The following is a 17576-nucleotide window of genomic DNA, read 5'->3' as shown; positions in this document are numbered from 1 at the left end:
ATGGTTCTAGAATCGGCAGGAGTGTTATGGAACTTGACAGACGCCGACGTGTCGTGAGAAAAGCTGCGATTTCTGATGCAATACATCTTCGTGATTCTTCTAAATCGTTCCCGTTGTCTCGGGAGTCCGTGACGTTCATGCTCCGCCCCCCACCCCGTCCCCCCGTAGGCCCCGCCCCTAGGTCACCTTATAAATACGACTGACGAAGTAGGAGGAAGCAGATCATCAGTAAGAGTCACAGATCAGATTATCAGTGAGAGCCCAGCAGCAGAAATCAGAGATCATCAAAGAGAGATAAGAGAAGAAGGATCAGACGAGGGATCAGAGAGGAAAAGGTGCTCGTGAGTTTGATCGGATTCTGGTCAAGTCGTCCGGGAGTGGACGACCGAGGCATTTCGACGTAGAGCAAGACCTCAGAGAGGAAACGTTCTGCAAGAGGTTTTGAGAAGTTCCTGCCCTTCGAGTATCAAGAATAGGCATTATTTTCTGCAATATGGAGCCAAGAAGACGTCTGCAATCGCAGTTCTCCTTTTGTGAAGCCATCGCTTCGAGTCGCAAAACTGGCCGGCAAGTACTTTCATTAACCTACGTTTCCCCAGTTCATGCAGTGTAAGATTTTATCTTTTTTTATGTAAATAGGAGATACCATTCTGCATTTATCTTTGTTAGTAAGCTTGTAAATAAACCTTTGCTGTGTTTGTGTTTCTTTCTATATTCGTATCCCCAGTTTCAACTGTTGGTGTTGAATTCTTTTTGTTTATCATTATATCGAACTTGGAGCTGACCTCTCTCGGGGTTCGTAACACTCTCTCTTATTTAAAGAAAAAGGATAATGAAATTCAGGGAGAGCATAACTAAGAACAAGATTATTTCTGGCGTAGAACCGGTATTTTTTTCATAATTGGTTATTGGTGCACCACACACAGTGCACTGTGGGCATTACATACGATTCTTTGCAGCATCCCTTCGCCATCTAGCTGCAGTCTCTTTCATTCCTTTTACTGTACCTCCTTTCACATTTTCTTTCTTCCTTCTTAGTTTCCAACCTTTCTTAACAATTGCTTCATAGTGCAACTGCAGGGACTCCCTCCTGTTACAGGTTCAAGACCTTATGTACTCTCAATTTCCCCTTCTGTGCTGAATGACCTTATAGATCCCAATTTTTGTTGTGATAAAAATCCGGTTTTTCTTCTCTCACAATATGCGAGTTTTACTCGCGTATGTTCTGATGATAATTAAGAATAAAGCCAAATTATATAGCTGTTGGTTTAACCAGACCGCCGAGTCAAAATTATTTTCTCTCCCATGGTTGGAAACTTAGTTATATATGAAGGTTGATGGTCTCAAGTTTTATAAGGTTTATTGTATATCAAATAGAATTATTCCAACTGGCTAGTCCACATTTTTACCGTTCAAGTTCATTAACACATTTCTCTTGCATGACCTAAGTAATTTCAGACAGCAGTTTCCATTAAAAATGGAAGGTAAACTTTACATGGTATATAATTTTTTTTTTGGGGGGGGGTTGGGTAAGAAGGGGGGGGGGGATTTTGAAGGTTGCTGTGAACGAATTCTGTACATGACCTAGTATATGTATATATATTAGATAGATTTTCTGTTCGATATTTTCTCATTATGATGCCTAGAATAATTGAAATTCCTAGCTCTCAAGCCCGTCCCACTTCGGTTTCCTTATCTTATTTTTTTTAATCTTAGGAACGAGAGAAGAGCATTAGTTGATTGTACCGTTGGCTTTTACCATGAATGAGAAAGATTCTATGAACCAAAGGTGAAAAGGATCACATGGTTGACTTCTCTCATAAGTAAAATGTATTTCAGTTTGTCATATTTCATTTTTATATTAATCGTTTCACTGTGAATTCTCTTTTTCGGTTGAAAAAGCAAAGATTACATGTTGCATACTCTTCTAATTTCATCGCAGTCATTTTCTCTGATGCACTTTCTCTTTGCTTTTCTTTGAAGCAACTGATTCCGTTTTTAAAATCCTGCTGTCAACGCTCACCTTGAAGGAGAGAGAGAGAGAGAGAGGAGAGAGAGCATTAAAGGGTCTGCATGAACCATAAACGGATTAGCAAGGGCGTAATAGCTGTCTCTATCATGCCAAGGCCCAAATTTGCTTTGCTTAACCCACCATCACGGATATTATTCTATATATATATATAGAATTTATATATATATATAATAATTATTATATATAATAATATATACATATATATATATATATATAAATATATATATATATATACTATATATTAATATAATATTATATATATATTATATAAATATATATATATATATATATATATGATATATAGTATATATATATGTGTTATATATATATATATATATATATATATATATATATATACATATATATATATATATATATATATATATATCTATATATATATATCTATATATTATATATAACTATATATATATACAATATATATAGATATATATATATCTGGGTTAAATTATAATATAGTGGATGGGTTAAGCAAAGCAAATTTGGGCCTTGGCATGATAGAGACAGCTATTACGCCCTTGCTAATCCGTTTATGGTTCATGCAGACCCTTTAATGCTCTCTCTCTCTCTCTCTCTCTCTCTCTCTCTCTCTCTCTCTCCTTCAAGGTGAGCGTTGACTTTAGACTTGGCCTGATTGAATATAAATTACTTCAAGTAATCATGTTAAATAAAAGCTCTTTATTCCTTTTCGGTAGGCTTTCCATCTTTTCTAGTTCATGATAGACATATCCGTTCTCTCTCTCTCTCTCTCTCTCTCTCTCTCTCTCTCTCTCTCTCTCTCTCTTCCTCAGGTTGACTCTCAATACAGCGCAAATTCGCTCAAATTGGACGCTATTATCTATACTGAACACTCATAAATATCCCATCACTTTCATAATCTCTCTCAAGTTCCAGATTTACGAAAATAATGTATTTTAGAAATCTCAGTTTAATACTTATGTTGCATTTAATATCTCTAGTTGACAAATTTACGAAAGTTCGGTTGAAAACGCTCTAAATCCCTTTATAAAATCAAAGTAACTTATTTTTTCATTATAATAAATCCCTGAATGATTACTGCCTTAATCCCATGATTAGTATTAAATAAATCCAGGCGGTCCGTAAGTTTATATCCCCGTGACCTTCCCAACTTTTACCTTCCTTGGTCGAGAGAGGCTAGCTGCATTATTCACCGCGACTTTCAGTACAGATTTAATTCACTGATTTAAAGACTGGGAATATACTATATGCCGGAAGCTTTAGTTTCCTTTACAGCCACTGACAAAACTCTCAGTATTGTCTATTCCTTCATTCTTTTAAAAGGGAATTAGCCGAAGGTGTCAATTGTGCTGAATCGTGCAATGTCATTGCAATAGCAATTCCCTCCCAGACATGTTGCCATCGACTGATTTTTAAAATATTTTAGGGATGAATTCTACTGATATGTCCAGATGTGTCTCATGAGAGGAGTAATAAGGGAGAATCTGCGATATGAAAGAGAGAGAGAGAGGAGAGAAGAGAGAGAGAGAGAGAGAGAGAGAGAGAGAGAGAGAGAGAGAGAGAGAGAGAGAGAATTTCTAGATTCTACTAGCTAACCAATTAAAATTTTATCGTGTTTCACTTGCTATGCCCTTTGCCAGGGAAAAGATATTTAGCCAATATACGATTCAAGCACAGCGTAATTGACTCCTAAACTGATGTACCGAATGCCAAGGTGCGATGGATGTACTGTGTATGAAATATATATATATATATATATATATATATATATATATATATATATATATATATATATATATATATATATATATATATATATATATATATATATATATTTGTGAGTGTACATGCCAAATCTCAAATGAAAACTCCCAATATACTTACTCAGCGCAAAACGACGACGTCTAATCCACATATGTTTATGTGCACATATACAAATATCACTAACATCACATTATTGTTCTGTAACGCGACAAACATGATTCTAAGAAAGTCGAGAGCCACTTGACGAGTTGAATATGTAAACAATGACAGGATTACAATCAGGAAGCTTTAAATTTATTTGCTTTAGTTAACAGACCAAAATGCACTTTATAAATTATGCATAAGGGCCTTTACTGAAGATTGTGGATGTTATTAGCAACTAAAATTTTTAAAAATTAAAATGCTTCACAAAAATATAATTATCAACAGAGTTTAATTTCAACAGCAGGATATCAAATAAGAATTAGTTGCTTGCAGAAAATAACTAGAGAAAAGCATGCAGAACGTGTATAACAGAAAATGAGTGGGGTACATCTAATTAATATGTACAAGCCAGTGAACAGCAACATGCAATCTCTGCTCAAATTTACTCAGGAGTATATAACTGATTCTTTTAACAATGGCTAATGGGAGAGTCAACTACTAATGTAATATGCTTGTACAAAAAAAAATAAGGCAACGAAGAGTGACGAGAATAAGCTCAACGGATCGCAACCTTTCAATATATACGATTGCTATAAAAGTGAATGGAAGACAAACAGAAAACCTGTCTGAGAGAGAGAGAGAGAGAGAGAGAGAGAGACTTTCAGTCTCGGCTAGAGCCAACTGAAAAATGTTATCGCTTTTCCCCTACTGAGCTCCCCGGCAGGGAAGGGAAAATATATAATTAAAGCCCATAGATGTTATTATCACCAGAAACAATCAGATATATATATATATATTATCTAACATACATACATGTTTATGTGCATAGTATATATAGCACATATATCACCAATAGAAAATTATTGCTCTTTAAAGCGGAAAACATGTTTCTATGAAAGTTAAACACAAACCACAGGGAGAGATGAGTATGTGAAAAGAGAAAAATTCCTACTTACGAAGAGTCAAGTTTATTTGCTTCCATTAAATATGTAAATATACTCTAGAAATCAAACATAAGAACCCTCTTATGAAGGGTTTTGGATGTTATTAAGACCATGTTAAAAAAAAAAGTTTAATCTCAACAGCAGGATTTTAAAAACGGAATCAGTTGCTTCAAAGAAAAGCAAAGAGAAAGTGCATCAGAGAAAATGACTGCGATGAAATTAGAAGAGTATGCAACATGTAATCTTTGCTTTTTCAACCGAAAAAGAGAATTCACAGTGAAACGATTAATATAAAAATGAAATATGACAAACTGAAATACATTTTACTTATGAGAGAAGTCAACCATGTGATCCTTTTCACCTTTGGTTCATAGAATCTTTCTCATTCATGGTAAAAGCCAACGGTACAATCAACTAATGCTCTTCTCTCGTTTCCTAAGATTAAAAAAAATAAGATAAGGAAACCGAAGTGGGACGGGCTTGAGAGCTAGGAATTTCAATTATTCTAGGCATCATAATGAGAAAATATCGAACAGAAAATCTATCTAATATATATACATATACTAGGTCATGTACAGAATTCGTTCACAGCAGCCTTCAAAAACCCCCCCCCCCCCCCCTCTTACATTACCCAACCCCCCCCCCCACCAAAAAAAAAAAAAATTATATACCATGTAAAGTTTACCTTCCTTTTAATGGAAACTGCTGTCTGAAATTACTTAGGTCATGCAAGAGAAATGTGTTAATGAACTTGAACGGTAAAAATGTGGACTAGCCAGTTGGAATAATTCTATTTGATATACAATAAACCTTATAAAACTTGAGACCATCAACCTTCATATAAATAACTAAGTTTCCAACCATGGGAGAGAAAATAATTTTGACTCGGCGGTCTGGTTAAACCAACAGCTATATAATTTGGCTTTATTCTTAATTATCATCAGAACATACGCGAGTAAAACTCGCATATTGTGAGAGAAGAAAAACCGGATTTTTATCACAACAAAAATTGGGATCTATAAGGTCATTCAGCACAGAAGGGGAAATTGAGAGTACATAAGGTCTTGAACCTGTAACAGGAGGGAGTCCCTGCAGTTGCACTATGAAGCAATTGTTAAGAAAGGTTGGAAACTAAGAAGGAAGAAAGAAAATGTGAAAGGAGGTACAGTAAAAGGAATGAAAGAGACTGCAGCTAGATGGCGAAGGGATGCTGCAAAGAATCGTATGTAATGCCCACAGTGCACTGTGTGTGGTGCACCAATAACCAATTATGAAAAAAATACCGGTTCTACGCCAGAAATAATCTTGTTCTTAGTTATGCTCTCCCTGAATTTCATTATCCTTTTTCTTTAAATAAGAGAGAGTGTTACGAACCCCGAGAGAGGTCAGCTCCAAGTTCGATATAATGATAAACAAAAAGAATTCAACACCAACAGTTGAAACTGGGGATACGAATATAGAAAGAAACACAAACACAGCAAAGGTTTATTTACAAGCTTACTAACAAAGATAAATGCAGAATGGTATCTCCTATTTACATAAAAAAAAGATAAAATCTTACACTGCATGAACTGGGGAAACGTAGGTTAATGAAAGTACTTGCCGGCCAGTTTTGCGACTCGAAGCGATGGCTTCACAAAAGGAGAACTGCGATTGCAGACGTCTTCTTGGCTCCATATTGCAGAAAATAATGCCTATTCTTGATACTCGAAGGGCAGGAACTTCTCAAAACCTCTTGCAGAACGTTTCCTCTCTGAGGTCTTGCTCTACGTCGAAATGCCTCGGTCGTCCACTCCCGGACGACTTGACCAGAATCCGATCAAACTCACGAGCACCTTTTCCTCTCTGATCCCTTGTCTGATCCTTCTTCTCTTATCTCTCTTTGATGATCTCTGATTTCTGCTGCTGGGCTCTCACTGATAATCTGATCTGTGACTCTTACTGATGATCTGCTTCCTCCTACTTCGTCATTCGTATTTATACGGTGACCTGGTGGCGGTGCCTAAGAGGGGGGGGAGCATGAACATCACAGACTGCCGAGACAACGGGAACGATTTAGAAGAATCACGAAGATGTATTGCATCAGAAATCGCAGCTTTTCTCACGACACGTCGGCGTCTATCAAGTTCCATAACACTCCTGCCGATTCTAGAACCATCATGAGAACAGGCACCTCCAACACATGCGCGAATGCCTCCTTGCTGCAGAACTTCTCGAGGATGCGTTTTCCTTTCCTTTATCTTTCTTTGCTATAAAGCAGTTACCATGACAGAGAATCTAGGATAAAATGATACACAATTGATAAAAAGAAAAACTGTATAAAAAAAAGAGACAATGGATGAAGAGACAATGAATAAAAAATTTAAATTGTGATATGAAGCAGTATTTTCTAAGTACTCATATTAAATTAAACAAATCTCTGTAGGATGCTATAAAATTGACTGTTTTTTATACTTTGAAAAATATATATGTAATTCCATGCCAGTTTTAATTAACCTAACGTAGAAAAAAAATATAATTATGTGTCGAACAAAACAAAAAAAGGTAAACGTGTTATATAACCCACGTTATCGTACATCATATGAGGATGGATTTCCTGAGAATGAGTTTCAGCTAAAAACTTATATAAAACAAGAGCCTTTTAAAGTCAGAGGATGTAATAAAAACAAGGGATAAAGCTCTTCATTTTTCCCCCTTTAAACTGGGACTGACATTTCACATGAACTCACTCTCACTCAGACAATGACAAATATCTGGGATAGAATGGCACTCATATTTCCATAATGAAGAGACTAAGATACAGTTATTTTTAAAAGGAAAAGAATTAATTTCTCTTGGAATACCGAGATAACGTGAGGGTGAATATACATACAAACACACACACACACACACAAGCATATATATATATATATATATATATATATATATATATATATATAATGTCTCATATACCACTAAACTGACAAAACGGATATCTGCAGGCCGGTTTTCAGACAGGCATGCAAGAGACAATTATTCAACTCAAACAATGAGCAAAATCCTGGTTGGCAACTGCACCCTGTATTCGGTCAGTGCAAGCACTGAAATAGTCAGTTACTACAATTTGGACTTTTCCTCGATCTCCAACAGCGCCAATTATATTTTCCAGCACCAGTTACTTCCCAAATCTTTAATAACTGTTAAAAAATATTCCTAAGATATATTTTAGTTGCTCACATTCGCAGCTGCTGGAATTGGAATCTAGAATTTAGGCCAGAGACCAAGTGCTGGGACCTATGAGGTCATTCAGAGCTGAAACGGTACTTCATTCAGAGCTGAAACGGTACTTAACAGTCAAAATGTTTGAAAGATATACTAGACGGAAAACCTCGCAGTTGAACCAAAAGCCAAGTTCTTAATCGGACAACGAGGTACAAAATTTATGGGCACATAATATAACTGTTTCTGAGATGGATTAAAAGATTACGATATTGCTTCACAAAACATTGAATACAAACACACTCAATCGATTATTCAGTTATTACAGAAACCAATATTTACCTTCGATTCCATTCGGTAAAAAGGTCTTCCCCGCAAAGTTTTCCAGATTCTCCTATTTGGATTCAAGAAAGAATCTCGATCTTGTTTCGCCAAGATTTCTTCTCCCTTCTGACGCGATTTCCTTTATAATTAATCTGAATTGGGGTCGCATTTATTTAAAATTTGTATTCTTTACTAAAATGATTTACTTATATTCATCCCTGCTGTACAAATCCTTGAAATATTTCATCTTTTATCTATCCTCGGCATTGCAGAGTTTTGCGCCTCTGTATTTGTTCTCGTAAACGCTGAGAACGCAAAGACCTTTTTTTAATAGCTTTTGCGTGAATATTCTCTTTGAAGAGTTGCCATGACGACAAACAACCATATATTATGAGAAAATTTTATTAGTTCGTTCCCATTTTCTTGTCAGGGAAAATATGAAAGACGAACCTCGCATTTGGATCTTAAAAGATTAGGTTTAGTTTCCTTGACACTATTTCAACATGATCAAAGCGCGTGAGGAGAGAGGAGCGAAGAGAGAAGAGAGCGAAGACAGGAGAAGGTATAGAGAGAGAAACTTGATCTCAAAGCTAACATTCTCCCTTTCCCTACTCTTATGGAAAAGTTAATACTGACGCTTCAGTCACACGACACTACTGGAATGCAAGTTTTACATCCAGCCTATGGTAAAATTACTGTAGAAGCCCTTTACAAACTATTTCCAACGTTGTGGATGTATTTTTGTATGTGAGAAGCAAGCTGTACACTGTAGTGTAGGTGTGTGCGAAATTTTTGACGGAAGGCAATATATACTACTTCCAGTGAGTGTGCGTGTGCGTGCATGTGTGTGTGTTTGTGTGTTTCACGAAAGAGTGACATAATATTTCAAAGTTGAATTATATCCCAAAACTATATATCCCGTATTGGCAATGCACTCGGAATACACGTATACGTAGATGAAAACTCCAATGTATGAAGAAATCATGTTTAAAATAAATTCAAAGCATTTGTTTATATGAGCACATGTGAATGGACAAGTGATATAGGACACGGACTGTAATAGGTTGTATTTAGAAAATATGTGTAATTAATTTATATATCAAGAGTTAAACTTGCGAAGTATAGAGTCATGACGTGTAGCAATTGAGTTTGAGTAGTAATGTGAAATCCTCATTTGAAAAGAACTGTTGGATACTATTCTCCCAGTATCCAATGGAAAGTAGTAACAGTATTAATTACCAATAAACACTAAGTATATAAATGTGTATTATATAATCCATTTGGATAGTTTAAACATCTTTGGCAATAACAATTAAGTACAATACAAATGAAGACATGTTTTCACGCTCCAAACAATATACCTTCAATGTTCTTGCAGCCAGTGGAACCATCTATAAAATAAACTATGATGCAGTGACATTCCTCACAAAAATAAAAATAAATAAATAAAAAGACAAAATAAACTGAGTTCCCTGCATCGCCCATTCCAGAGAATGCAGAAATCCCTGAACGTTGAAACTGGAAAGTAAAACTCAGGAAAAAGGGTAAATGTATAAAAGCAGAACTGAAAACCGCGAGCACTTGAGAATGAGAAGCTGGAGGAAAATCATTTTCCATTTTCAACCTGAGGAAAATGACTGGAGGTATTATCAGTTAGAATTTCTAGTTGTTTGCTTTGGAGTCAAAGAGATGCAAATTATAAACAGGGTGGATGATTAATTCCAAAATGCTTGTAATGCTTATATAAAATTATATTAAATTATTCACAAATTTAAGAGAAACTTCTGGATTACATTCAATGCATATGTAACTAATGCATTATGGCAAAAATTTAAAAAGATCTAACATTTTATAGAGAAGGCAGTTACTTATTTAGATATGTACAATATAATCTAAAAATGCAAGTGATATGTATTCGTGTTCTAAGAAAAAGTAGCTAAGATTATCAACAACAGAATTCCAATTGACAATAACCAGAAAGACGTCGCTTTGGAAAAATACTGAGACCTTGACAATCACAGTCTTCCTTTGATGCATTTAAAACCCACTTAGACCTTTCACGTGCAAGCCACTTGCACTATTTAGAGATTAAGGAAGGTTCTGCTTTATTCAACATTTATAGCTAATCGCCGGGCGACAGATCCACCCATTATATACTTAGAGGGCGCGCCAGCCTTGATCGCTATGTATTGAAAAAAATAAAATAATCAAGTGGAAATAAGCACCCATGACATGCCTGATCTGCAAAGCGTTGCCACGAAGAACTTCGGCCAGAATTATTTACTGATTGATCACGCTGGACAATTACTTGCTTTCTTGCTTTCTATCTGGATTATTGAGAAGGTAGTTTTATAAGCTAAATAAATGTAACAGTGTGAAGAGTAAGAATTGGCAACATAATTTTCCTTGAATATCACGAAGAGAGAGAGAGAGAAGAGAGAGAGAGAGAGAGAGAGAGAGAGAGAGAGAGAGAGAGAGAGAAATGTACACATCTAGGTGAAACAAACTTTCCCAGTCTTTATTTCACCCTTTAAAGCTCATCCGAGAGAGAGAGAGAGAGAGAGAGAGAGAGAGAGAGAGAGAGAGAGAGAGAGAGAGAAATGTACACATCTAGGTGAACAAAAAACTTCCCTTTGTCTTTATTTCACCCTTTAAAGCTCATCAGAGAGAGAGAGAGAGAGAGAAACTTGATCTCAAAGCTAACATTCTCCCTTTCCCTACTCTTATGGAGAAGAAAATATTGACGCTTCAGTAACACGACACTACTGCAATGCAAGTGCTGCATCCAGACTATGATAAAATTACTGTAGAAGCCCTTTACAAAGTATTTCCAACGTTATGGATGTATTTATGCATGTGTGAATGAAGCTGTACACTGTAGTGTAGGTGTGTGCGAAATTTTTGACGGAAGTCAATATATATACTATTTCCAGTATGTGTGTGTGTGCTTCACGAAAGAGTGACATAATATTTCAAAGTTAAATTATATTCCAAAACTATATATCCCGTATTGGCAATGCACTCGGAATACACGTATACGTAGATAGATGGAAACTCAAATGTATGAAGAAATTGTTCAAAATAAATTCAAAGCATTTGTTTATATGAGTACATGTGAATGGCAGAGTGATATAGGACACGGACTGTAATAGGCTGTATACAGAAAATATGTGTTATTAGTTAAACTTTCGAAGTATATAAAACTCATGAGGTGTAGCCATTGAGTTTGAGTAAGTAAAGTGAAATCCTCATTTGAAAAGAACTGTTGGATACTGTTTTCACAGTATCCAACGGTAAGTAGTAACAATATGAACTTCCGATATACGTTATTGGATAGTTTAAAGACTTTGGCATTTACAATTAAGTACAAATGAAAACATGTTTTCACGCTCCAAACAATTTACTTTCAATGTTCTTGCAGCCAATAGAACCATCTATAAAATAAACTATGATACAGTGACATTTCACACAAAAAAAAAATAAATAAATAAAAAGACAAAATAAACTGAGTTCCCTGCATCGCCCATTCCAGAAAATGCAGAAATCCCTGAACGTTGAAACCGGAAAGTAAAACTCAGGAAAAAGGGTAAATGTATAAAAGCAGAACTGAAAACCGCGAGCACTTGAAAACAAGAAGCTGGAGGAAAATCATTTTCCATTTCCAACCTGAAGAAAATGACTGGAGGTAGTATCAGTTAGAATTTCTAGTTGTTCGCTTTGGAGTCAAAGAGATGCAAATTATAAACAGGGTGGATGATTAATTCTAAAATGCTTGTGATGCTTATATAAAATTATATGAAATTATTCACAAATTTAAGAGAAACTTCTGGATTACATTCAATGCATATGTAACTAATGCATTATGGCAAAAATTTAAAAAGATCTAACATGTTTTAGAGAAAGCAGTTACTTATTTAGATATGTACAATATAATCTAAAAATGCAAGTGATATGTATTCGTGTTCTAAGAGAAAGTAGCTAAGATTATCTACAACAGAATTCCAATTGACAATAACCTGATAGACTTCGCTTTGGAAAAATACTGAGACCTTGACAATCACAGTCTCCCTTTGATGCGTTTAAAACCCACTAAGACCTTTCACGTGCAAGCCACTTGCACTATTTAGAGATTAAGGAAGGTTCTGCTTTATTCAACATTTATAGCTACTCGCCGGGCGACAGATCCACCCATTATATACTTAGAGGGCGCGCCAGCCTTGATCGCTATGTATTGAAAAAAATAAAATAATCAAGTGGAAATAAGCACCCATGACATGCCTGATCTACAAAGCGTTGCCACGAAGAACTTCGGCCAGAATTATTTACTGATTGATCACGCTGGACAATTACTTGCTTTCTTGCTTTCTATCTGAATTATTGAGAAGGTAGTTTTATAAGCGAAATAAATGTAACAGTGTGAAGAGTAAGAATTGGCAACATAATTTTCCTTGAATATCACGAAGTGATTGACTAAAAAAAAATTGCGTTATTCCTTTATGTCTAATGAGAGAGAGAGAGAGAGAGAGAGAGAGAGAGAGAGAGAGAGAGAGAGAGAGAGAGAGAGAGAAATGTACACGTCTAGGTGAAACAAACTTTCCCAGTCTTTATTTCACCCTTTAAAGCTTATCCGAAAGAGAGAGAGAGAGAGAGAGAGAGAGAGAGAGAGAGAGAGAGAGAGAGAGAGAGAGAAGTGTATGCATCTCGGTGAAACAAACTTTCCCAGTCTTTATTTCATCCTTTAAAGCTCATCAGAGAGAGAGAGAGAGAGAGAGAGAGAGAGAGAGACTACTTATTTATCATCACCATTACCTTCATTTTAAGAGGAAAAAACATCCGACGCGGTCACCAAATTGAGAACCTATTGCAGACGACAGATGTCGATTTGCCTATGATGCGGAACGTGGAACATTTTCCCCAGTGATTTTCGAGTTTTCCCTAAAGGAAACGTGAGTTTCACCCCCAAAAAGCTAGTTTTCCCGAAAGAAGACTGGAGTTTTCCCTAAAGAAGACGAAAGTAGTATTGTGGATGATTTTGCATATATATTTGCGAAACCTTTTGCTTTCTTAAAAGCATGATTTCGGTTTGTAGAGCCATAAAGGCTTTTCTATGACTGCCTTTAATCGGTATTTATAGATTTTTTTAAGAGAGAGAGAGAGAGAGAGAGAGAGAGAGAGAGGTGGTTACGGCTTATAGAAACTGTGCTTAAATGTGTGATAGGGATTCATGTTCTGAATAATAATAATAATAATAATAATAATAAAAATTTTCAACAATGCGAAATCGAATACATCACAGGAATGAAAATTCTGGCTGTATAAGCAGGTAAAATGCTGCCAAATACTTATGGTTACGTCAGTAACTTCATATATAAAAAAATTTTGTATCTGTTTCAGAGAGAGAGAGAGAGAGAGAGAGATTTTTTCTGGCGCTACAGACCGAGTAAAGGAACCGGAACTAAAAATGGAAAAAGATATTATCAGGATACTAAGGAAAATGACATTAATGATAAATTCATGGTGAATCTGCTGACATGACAAGGATGAATCCCTAACAGTTGTCAAATGAGCCAATAACCTCCTTATGTATAAGCAGGAAGATTTTTTTTATTTTTAATACGAGATTTAGACCAACGTCCAAGCACTATGACCCATGAAGTTATTCGGCGTTGAAAGGGAAGCTGGGATTAAGGAAACAGGAGGCAAAGCTTGCAGTTGCACTATAAAGTAATTGTTATAAGAGGGTAGAAAGTAAAATGGATGAAAACGAGTATTAACGGAGGTACAGTAAACGGAATGAAATGGGTGGCAGCTAAGGGTTGAAAGGATGTTGGAAAGAATCTTAAGTAATGCCTACAGCCGGTACACTAACCCCCTAGGGGATAAATAGGAAGCTTGATTTGCAATTCTCCCTAAATCTAAGGCTTGAAGTCCCTACAACCCACCCCATACCTCCCTCTATGTCGCCTTGTGAGCTAATAAACCTCTACAAGGTTAATCCTTGGCATACCTTCGCATCCACAATCCAATACGACGTTGTTATTACATAGCTCCAAAAGAATGCCATTGCCTTCCAGGACGCCCGATTCCGTTCAATCACAGGAAGGACTTTCGTACGCAAAACACCTTACGATAAAGACATTATTTGCTTGTTGTTCTTATTTAGTTAAAGATTCCATTGTCTATTTACATCTTGCTCTCCTTACCTTTATGCTTGCAAGTCTGCCAGCGAATACGTATAAAATCAAATAAGAGATACCATGAAATGTGCTGACCTTCAAAACGAGTAGATGGTTTTAGCTTTTTTTCTTAACACTAGCCTTTCAATTCACACACACACACATATATATATATATATATATATATATATATATATATATATATATATATATATATATCTATACATATATATATAAATACACACATATATATATATGTATATATATATATTATATATATATATATATATATACCATATATATATATATATATATATATATATCTTATATATATATATATACTACATATATATCTATATATATATATATATATATATATATATATTATACATATATATATTATCTATATATATATATATCTATATATATATATCTCTATATATAATATATATGTGTGTGTGTGTGTGTGCGTGTATGTCTGTGTGTGTGTGTTGTGTGTGTTGACCTCCTAAACGAGTGGATGGTTCTAGCTTTTTTTTCTTAACACTAGCCTTTCAATTCATATATATATATATATATATATATATATATATATATATATATATATATTATAATATATATATAATATGTGTGTGGTGTGTGTGTGTGTGGTTGTGTGTGTGTGTGTGTGTGTGTATAGATTTATAATGTGACAAATTTAACAAGAAAATACCAGTAATTAATGTGACATGTTTCATACAGAAGGCATATAGGTGTTACCCAAATCGTTTTCAATAAAAATTACACAAAGCTTTCCACTTTATACATAACGAGAATATATTGGTTCCGTTGACAATTCTGAAGCCTGGATATTCATACTTTACAGGTCAGTGACTTCATTCATTCCAGTTCAACATTAGTGAAATGTAAAGTAAATATTCAGCATGCACATTCTCAACCCGCTAGAGAAACAAACAACAAAAAGCTTGGACGAGCAAGTTGGTTTAAGGAAAAGCAGAAGTTGCACAGGTCAAATATTTGTGTTGAGACGTATTCTGGTGAAAAGGGACTACTCTGTTTGTTGACTTCGTCAGTTGCGTCAGATGCGGAATGTGCACTCACTCATGTGTTATACGTAAAACTCTTTTGCACTCTGTCTTGTTTTTCATTCATACGTTTATAAAATACATTTTCAAAGATTGAATAACAATACACTCCTTCATTTAATGGTCCGGATGAGTTATTACATTCGGATTTTTCAAAATAAAAAAGTTGGAATATACTTATATATATATATATTATTATATATATACTCTATAAGATATATAATATATATTATATAATATTATTTAATATATAATAATATATAATATAGATATTTATTTATTCTTTATATATTCAAAATTCAAAATTCAAATTCTTTATTGCAGCTGTAGAGCCATATACAAAATATTACGATTAAAATTGATAGTTATATACAAATATATTAGGAATAAAACAAAAGGTCTAAACACAGAAAATGTGTTTAGACCACTCTTTAAAAACCACCAAAGATTTTTTAAAAACTATCACTGTTAAAAATTGCACAAATTAAGTGGTTTTTTTGAACTCTTTGCTCTTTGAAACAAGCTTACAATACATTATCTCACTAATTCATCAAATGTTGGTTATTCCTAAAGAAACAAAGTGTCCACTTACTCTCGAAAACCTTTCTATTCCCATCAGGTACCTAAAACAGTCATTATTAACCATAACCTTAAGTTTCGTAGGGTTTTCCTTTTTAGGGTTTCCTTTTTACATTTCATTGCCAGAGGCATACAATACAGGGAAGTACAGAAAGATCTGAACAAATGCACTTTTGCCTCATCATTGCAAACATATGAAAGTTCCTTAGCAAACACCATATTGCCTCGCAAGCATTGCCCTCGATAGAGTGATGCAATATGGTCATCGTCCTTCAGATTGTCATTAATATTCATGCCGAGATATTTACATGAATTAACGACTTCCAACCTGACGTCATTCAATATAGAGTGACGGTTCACTAAATGACATAAAATTCTGGGCTTTATAACAAGAACTTTCGTCTTGTCAGGATTGGCTTCAAGATAATGGTACTTCAAGTATTCCATACTTTTTATCTATGAGTATTTGCAACGCTTTTAAAAGATGGTGCTAAAAGTATTATATCATCTGCCATAAAAGATATGATTCACCTTAATCTCTCCCACTGTGCAACCCCACCTTCCCTGCTGAGGACCTTTGTACTTAAGTCATCCACAATATACGGCAAACAGAATTGCTGATAGAAACAACTACCCTGTCTAATACCACAACTGGGTTTAAAAGGAGAGGAAAGACTATTGCCCCACATTATATATATATATATATATATATATATATATATATATATAGTATATAATATATATATATATATATATGAAGAAAATAATAGTGAGATTTTATGAGGAAAATGAAAAAGAGTGAGAGAATTGATGACGAAAGTACTAAGTGTGTCAACACATGAGGCAGAGAGGCGAAAGTACAAATGGTGCTCTTAGAGGAAAGCTTCTCTCTAATTATAGTTTTGGAGGTAATGAGAGAGAGAGAGAGAGAGAGAGAGAGAGAGAGAGAGAGAACATCTCTCATGGTAATGAATGGAATGTGTAATTTCGCGAGATTTTTAACATCTTTTACGTCACTGCTTTAAATCTCTCGGGAACTGAAATGAAATTCAAGACTACCAGGCGAGACTGGGAGCGTAACACCGACAGCACTAAAGCGAATGAATCTACCAGGAAAGCATAGTCTGTGTGTGTGTATGTGTGTGTGTGTGTGTGTGTGTGTGAATAAGGGCAGCCGTGATGAATATTAGAGTTTCCCAGAAAGTAATGATTGATGGATGTATTTATGAACACGAATAGAATGGGAATATGGGATTCAGAGAGAGAGAGAGAGAGAGAGAGAGAGAGCCATCTTGGTGAAACAACCATTCCCTATTTATATTTCATCTTCTAA

This window comes from Macrobrachium nipponense, chromosome 34 (assembly GCF_015104395.2).
Source record: "Macrobrachium nipponense isolate FS-2020 chromosome 34, ASM1510439v2, whole genome shotgun sequence".
Lineage (NCBI taxonomy): Eukaryota > Metazoa > Arthropoda > Malacostraca > Decapoda > Palaemonidae > Macrobrachium > Macrobrachium nipponense.
This window is presented reverse-complemented; position numbering follows the sequence as displayed.